Genomic DNA, 8,084 nt, shown 5'->3' with positions numbered 1-8,084 from the left:
ATATGACAAGAGGGAGAATTAAAGAGTTGGCATTTGAGCTGAGATTTGGAGGGGTAGAATATTCTAGGCAGAGAGAATGGGGAGTGCAAAGATCTAATGTGGTATTTTAACACGACCCTTGAATAGGACCCAAGACAAAGATTTAAAGAAAGTAATTTATTTGGGAAGTGCAGGAAAGATGAATAAGGGAACCAGAGAGCAAAACAAGGACTTAATAAAGAACATGCTATCAGGCCAGCTGCTTTGTGAGTGGTGGGGCTGACTCCCCAGGGACACTTCGAGGTGCAGTATAGAGCACACAACTGAATTATCTCCCCTAAGAGCAAGGGAGCTGGGGTATTTATACTCCAGTTGCTGTCTGTAGCTGGCGAGGCCTGCTCCCTGGCACTGCTGTGCTTGCCTGCTCATGGACAGATCTGTCCTCCATGGCTGAAGTCGGCTTGTGTGCACTAGGGAAAAGCCTAGCTGAGGGATGTGAGCTGGAGACTGGCAGAGACCAGGCTAGAATGTTCCAGAAAGAAAGTCAGTGAGAGTGCTACATAAAACTGGGGTGGGGGTGGAATGATAGGAAGTGAAGCCTGAGAGGAAAGCAGAGACCAGTTTGGGTGAAGCTGGGAAGTCGTGATGAGTTTGAATTTTATTCTAGGTGCTTTGGGAAGACAGTTGAGAAATTCAGTCAGAGATAACAACTGACTTTCTTTTTTTTTACAAAAGAAGATCCTTCTCTCAGTTGCATGGGAAATATATTATTTGGAGAGCAAGAGAGAACGAAGGAAGACCAGTCAGGAGGCACTAGCAGAAGTGGAGGGGGAGAGATAACGGCGGCTTTGGGTGGCAGGAGGTGCTGCGCAAGGTGGATGGACCCAGGAGTGTCATAGCAGAGCAGAACAGAACGAGGGTGGGTGAGACGTGGGGGAGAGTGAGGAAAGAAAAAGCCCTGGCTTGAACATACGAGCCCTGAAGTAGGAGGATTACAAGAGGAGCAGGCTGGGTTGTGCCGCTCAAGAATTGGGTAACCTGGATCAGTCACTCCTCCAACCTGGTCCTTGGTTTCCTCATTTGGGAAATACAGAACTAACTGACTTCCTCCTGAGGGTGCTTTTACCTCTAATAGTCTATGACTCTAGAACAATCATCTATATACACATATATATTTATAACTGAATCACGTTTCTGTACTCTTGAAACTAACTCAGCACTGTAAATCAACTGTACATCAATTAAAAACAAAACAGGGGCTTCCCTGGTAGCTCAGAGTAGAGAATCCACCTGCCCAATGCAGGAGACATGGGTTTGATCCCTGATCAGGGAAGATCCCACGTGGGCAGAGCATCTAAGCCCGTGCGCCACAGCTATTGAGGCCTGTGCCCTAGAGTCCAGGAGCCGCAACTACTGAAGCCCCCATGCCTAGACCCTGTGCTCCCCAACAACAGAAGCCACGGCAGTGGGCAGCCTGAGCCCTGCATCTAGACAGTAGCCTCCATTCTCCGCAGTGAGAGAAAAGTCTGCACAGCAGCAAAGACCCGTCACAGCTAAACATAAAAAGCAATAAAATATTATAAAGAATGCAAAAAATAAAATTTTCTGAAAAGTATTCAAAACGATTCTTCTTTAAGTTGCAGTTCTTTCTGATAATGCAATGAGGTGAAGTGAAGTCGCTCAGTCGTGTCCGACTCTTTGTGACCCCATGGACTGCAGCCTGCCAGGCTCCTCCGCCCATGGGATTTTTCAGGCAAGAGTACTGGAGTGGGGTGCCATTGCCTTCTCCATATGAAGCACTACTCAGAACAAAAGCTAGCACCTTGACAATAACCTGCTTCTAACCATATTTTCCTCTGTACAACTTACCCTGACTCCTTCAGTCCAAGGTAACCAACATCCTAAACTCTCCTATTTATTTTTCATTAATTTGTGTGTCTAAGTTGTGTATATTTTTGCTTTACAAAAAAAGTGTATCATACTATTTATAATTGTAGGGACTTACTTTTTGGCCAAGAATGTTTTGGTATTATACATCCATTTTATGGAGTGTGCACTGCAGTTCATTTTAACTGCTGTTAAAATGAGTGGTTAAACATTAAATGCATTGTTAAATGTACTGGTTAAACACATTATTTATCCATTCACCCTCTCTTAAGGGCATTTGAGGGTTTTCCCAGATCTTTGCCATTGTAAACAGTGCAGCTATGAACATCTTTGTATAGGCAAGACTTTTATCACATATATATAAAAAAGTGGAGTTGCTGCTTTAGGATAGTCGCTGCTATGAGATAGCTTCAATCTTTTTTCTAAAGTAGCTGCATGAAGATAGCCATCTGTAAGAGATCATGTAGATCCACATTCTCCCAACGCCAGGTATCAACTGAGTTTCCCATTTGGGCCAGCCGAATTATTTTGAATTGAGATCTCTTTTTGGTTTGGATTTGCATTGCCCTGACCAGTAATAAAGCTAAACATTTCTTTGCTTGTCCATCAGTCATGAGTGTTTCCTTTTTTGGTGTAATATCTGTTCCTGTTTGTCACTATTTTTCTTCAGGTTATCTGCATTTTTCTTATCAGTACCATCAGTGCACTTCCTGTCTGTAAAGGCCAGAGCTCAAGACCGCTTTATGTCCTAAAGAGTCAGTCTTATTTAATTCAGAACAGTAGCACTTTTGGCAATGGAACAAGAAAAAACTTCCTGTGAAGTGTATGTAGCCACAATGTGCTTTGAGGCACACCTCTCTGCCTTTCTCTAGATGTAACTCTTTAAGTATTTGAACACTATCTGGATTAAAGAGATTCATTCAGTCTCTTTTCCAGGAAATGAGGTTGTCCATTTCCTGTGCGTGTGTGTGTGCGCGTGCACGCTCAGTCCCTCAGTTTGTCTGACTCTTTGGGACCCCACGGACTGTAGCCTACCAGGTTCTTCTGTCCATGCAATTTTCCAGAGTGGGTTGCCATCTCCTACTTCAGGGGATCTTCCTGACCCAGGGATTGAACCCACATCTCTTGCGTCTCCTGCATTGGCAGGTTGATTCTTTACCACTGTGCCACCTCATCCATTCCCTGGGACTGTTAGAGGTGTTAACTGTCAGAGGTGTTAACTGTCAGAGGTGTTAACAAATGGAGTGACAGTCATGCATTTGATTTGGTCTTGACCCCAGGTCATACTTTTGTTTTGAAATTTGCCCCTAAAGCTGGTTCTTATTTTGAGGATATTTTGCAGGCTGCAGAAGTTGAAATGACAGATGTTTGCACCTGTCCATTCTGCAAACTCTAGAATTTCAAGACTTATTATTTTCTCTCTCAATTCTGCTTGCAAAGGAGCCAGTCTTACCTGCTGTCACCTCTTCCTTGCATCTGATGAAATGTAGTTAGGAACAAGGAGCTCACACGAACAACTTTCTGTCTCAAAATTTCTTCTCCCAAAGCCATGAATTCAGTAGGTATATTTTCTGCCTTCCAAATGATCACATGTAACTGTGTCCCCAAATGTTTTACTACTGCATTACATAGCTTGATAGTTTTCCAGCCCCCTACAATAATTACCTCACTGTCTGCCACCCAGCCTCCAAACCAAAACTACACATTCTATTCTTTAGTTAGCACATCATCCCACTTCTAGGTACTAAGTTTCTAAATGGATCAGCTTTCACTACAGTAACAAACAATCCCCCAACTCCTGCAAATAGTGGCTTATAACAAGGAGTATTTTCTTTTGTTCTTAAGTCTGCAGGTCAATTGTATCTCTGCTCCAAACTGTGGATCAGCTCCTTGCTCCATGTCTTCCCACTTCTAGGCCCAGGCTAAAGGAAGAGCTCTAGTTTAGGGTATGTCAGAAGATCCAGGAAAAAGAAACGTGCAATGCTTTTAAACCTTCTGCTAAGCTATGACACATGTCCTAACTACTTACATTCTGTTGACTCAAGGAAGTTATATGGCCAAGACCAAAGCCAATGATGTGAGCCAATATATTCTGAACGAGAATATAATCTGTCACAGATGTGAAAGAGAGTTTGATACATTCTTACATAATCTTTTGTTAGGGTGTATACTGCAATACAGTCTCCTATTTGTAGCTTATTTTCAAGTTGTCTAAGAAATAAATCTCAATTTTAATACAGAAAAATATATCACTCTTTTCTCTTAGAGTCAACATTTTTGTACCTTATGTTTAAGAAATCTTTCCCTTCTCCAAAGTTCAAAAGACATTTCTATTAAGGTTTTCTATTAAAATTTTCAAGGACTTATTTTTAACATGTAATCATCTGGAGTTGATTTCTGTATATGGTATAATATAAGAATCTGATTTAACTTTTTCTTCTTTATTGACTGCCAATTTTCCAGGCCTAATTCTTGAACTGAGGTGACACATGAACCTCACATCACATACCATTGCATCAGACCTACATGGTTCTGTTTCTAGGCTTTCTCTTCATAGCTCATCACTACCTTGACCATAATAAGTCATGGTATTTGGTTCAGTAAGTCCCCCCTCTTTTTGTGCATGTGTGTGTGTGTGTTTCAGCCAGAAGTGTTCTGGCTGTGCTCACCCTTTTACTCTTGTTTGTCAAGTTTGGAGCCATCTCATCAAGTTCCAGGAAGATCTCTGGTGGGTACCAGGATGTGCTCTGTATATGTGCTCAATGAACCCTCACCATCACCCGATGAAGGTTGGTGTTGTTTTCCCCCTAACTACAGCTGAGATGCAGAGACGGTCGGCAGGTACATAGCTACAAAGCAGCCGCTTCTGCAGCTCCCAGCACCCAGCTCCCCAGGCAGCGTGGTGGATACACCGCTAAGCCTGAGACCACAAACCCTGGGTCTGCAGAGCCACAGGCGGTGCATGCTGCCTCTGTGCTGAGGGTCCCTGGGCACAGCAGGAACTGCAGCTTCTAAGTCCAAGTAGACCACGTAAGTCAATTCATTCTCATCAAATTAAAAAGAAAAAGAAAACACCCAAAACAGGCAGGACCCTGACACCTGGACATGGTTCATATTTAAAGAAGAAAGCACTCTGGCAATGAGTCTCCATAATAGAGGAGAGGTTTGTGTGTGTGTGTTGGTATTCACATCCCAGCAAATGACTAATATCTTGATTTGTCACATTCATTCTATATTTTAGTTACTAAAGGAGGTAATATTATACCAAGAAGGCTAAAAGACTTTTCAAGTCCTCCACCTTTTCTATGCTCTTGATTTGTGGGAGTAATATTTAAGGTACTTCATTTGCAAGGTTATTTTGAGCAAAATATACGTTCAGCGGTGGCCCTCCATACTAGGTCAGCAGGCTCAGCATCACTAGGAAACTTGGAAATGCAAAGTCTTTGGCCTCACGCCAGTCTTACTGAGTCTTTTTCTTAACCCTTTATTTATTCATTTATTTATTTTGATGTGCTGTGTCTTTGTTACTGCACACGGGCTTTCTGTAGTTGCAGTGAGTGAGGGCTACCGTCTAGTTGCTTGTGTGAGCTTCTCACTGCAAACTTCTCTTACTGCAGAGCTTGGACTCTAGAGCATGGGCTTAATAGTTGTGGCACACAGGCTTAGTCGTCCTGTGGTAGGTGGGATATCCCCAGACCAGGGATCTAATCTGTGTCCCCTGCATTGACAGGCAGATTGTTCACCATTGGAGCACCAGGCAAGTCCCTTACTGAGTCTTACCACAGGAGGTGAGGACCAGTAATCTCTGTGTCAACAAGAAACCCCCTCCAGGTGATTCTGGTGCCCTGGAAGTTTGAGAATTACTGATGTAGAGGCATCTACCGTGGCACCCAACTTGGTCAGTTCTCAATGGACACTAGCAAGTTTGGCCAAAGGTCACAGAACTCGTTCATGAAAAGGCCTGGCATTTCTTGGTCTCTGGCCCTCCTGGATAACTTTTTCCACCAACTGAGCTTTATCTCCAAGGATCAAGAGCTTCCCAGCTGGGAAGATTAGCTGCAAAGTCAGATATTGGTATTAAATATATTACCTGGAAATAATCAATCCAGGGCTTAGAAGAATAACAGAGTGAAACTTAGGTCTGTGAAGCACCATGGACACTTAAATGACACTTTGAGGCTGGGAGGATCACCTGTTCCAAGGTACATGTGACATTCTGAGAGATACAAATGTCGTGTATACGGGCTCTCATAGATGAATTGCTAAAGGTCCATTATCTGCAAGTAGGTTAAATCTCTACTGCAGGTTTCAGGCTGGCTTACCTTAGGCTTATCTTTTATATTACAGAAAGCTTTGGGAACCAAAATCTTTATCATAGCAACTTTAAAGTAAACAAAAATTTTAAAAAAACCAAGTCAATAGTAGTCATATCTTCCTCAAAGTACTGTTCATTTCTCACTTTCGTTAGTTCTTTATAGACAAATCTTCATCCTATCCCATTCACAGTGACTCCCAATTTTGTGTTCTTTTTCTTTTTTTCACTGGCTTTATCATAATTATTTTCTGTGATGCCCCCTAGTCCTCAAAATTGCCATGATGATGGCTAGAAAATATTCCCTGAAACTGACATATGATTTGATTGAAGGTATTTATCTGGCTACGAGTATTTCCTAAATAATAATGTTGTGACTACTTTTCTGTAAGTCACATTTTCTTTTTGTTGATGTTTTTCTTTAGAGTAACTCCCTAGAAGTAGAGTTACAGGAAAAGAGTCTGAACGCATCTGACTACTGGAGCAATAGGATAGATGTTTCTAAAAAGAAGTAGCAATTTGTTAGTGGTAATATATAAAGACACTTGTTTTATAAAAGGTAGTCCTCAGAATTGGGTATCATTATTCCACTTCCCTCCTGCCTTTTTTTTTTTTTTGCCAGTTTATTGAGAATGTAAGTTTACCCTATTATTGTTGCCATTTTCCTTACTTGTAAATCCTACATCCCTTCTTCTTCCCAAAGACATCTTGTCAAACTGGCTTTCAAAGAGAATTCATTTCAATTGGTGCATCTGTGTGGGCTTCCTTGTTGGCTCAGAGATAAAAGAATCCATCTGCAATTCAGGGGATGCAGGTTCGATTCCTGGATCGGGAAGATCCCCTGGAGAAGGAAATAGCAACCCACTCGAGTATTCTTGCCTGGGAAATCCCATGGACAGAGAAGCCTAGTGGGTTACAGTCCATAGAGTCTCAAAGAGTCGGCCTCGCCTGAGCACACACACACAGGGTGTCTGTGAATGTGTGTGCATGTTGTGTAGATATGGTTTTGTGTGTCTGGATACATATATGTGTCTGAGTATCTGACCTTCTCTGTGCATCTTCTTCCACGTTTATGATTCAAAGGACACATGTGTTGTGGAGTCTATATGTCTTGGGGTCTGCTGCAAACATTGAGTTTCTGAGCACATCATCCTTGGAATATGCTCATGTGTATGTGTGAATAAACTGTAGTGTATGATCATGGATGTGATATAAGGATCGAAATCAAACACAGACTGCTCTTGACTTAACACAAATTTTTCATCTGCCCCTTCTCGCATAGCTTTGCTAACATAGGGAACATATTAACAAATTCCAAATAGCAATAAAATGTTTAGGAGAGTTGGGACTATTTGGAAAAAGAGTAGACGGATCCTCCAAGGCTCTAATTTTCATACAGAAAATAGATAAAGTGTCAGTGGGCTGGGGCTTTGAAAAATGTTTATCAAATGAGCAATACTGCGCAGACCACATACCACCACCACCACCAATCCCCACCCATGCCTCTGTCCTCTGAATCTAAAATGGAGATCAGAATAAAGGATGCTTGTGAAAGTTAAATAAGATGATGCTCACAGAAAGTGCTCACAAGACACGGCCCCCTGTAGGAAAAGGAGTGAAGGGGATCCAGGTCCCAGATCCAGGGAGCCAGTCTCTTCTCAGACCCTGAAATAGACAATGAAGGCTCCGAACTGTAAGTTTGCCAAAGGTCTTTCTAAAATTTTGCCTTGATCAGAGCTAAAAAAATTCACACTGAATCTCACATTGCTGAATACTTGCAGTTTGGAGGTAGACCAAACTCTTCAAACCACGGGGCTTATGATGAAAAGATATTCAAAGTTCTCATGTGGTGGAGGGAGCTAGAAATCACTGGGACAAATCTGCAGATTTCAGACTTCTAAAAAAC

The sequence above is a fragment of the Cervus elaphus genome, chromosome 5 (genome assembly GCF_910594005.1).
Source record: "Cervus elaphus chromosome 5, mCerEla1.1, whole genome shotgun sequence".
NCBI classification, from domain to species: Eukaryota; Metazoa; Chordata; class Mammalia; order Artiodactyla; family Cervidae; genus Cervus; species Cervus elaphus.
The sequence above is the reverse complement of the archived record's forward strand: the minus strand, read 5'-3'. Positions refer to the sequence as shown.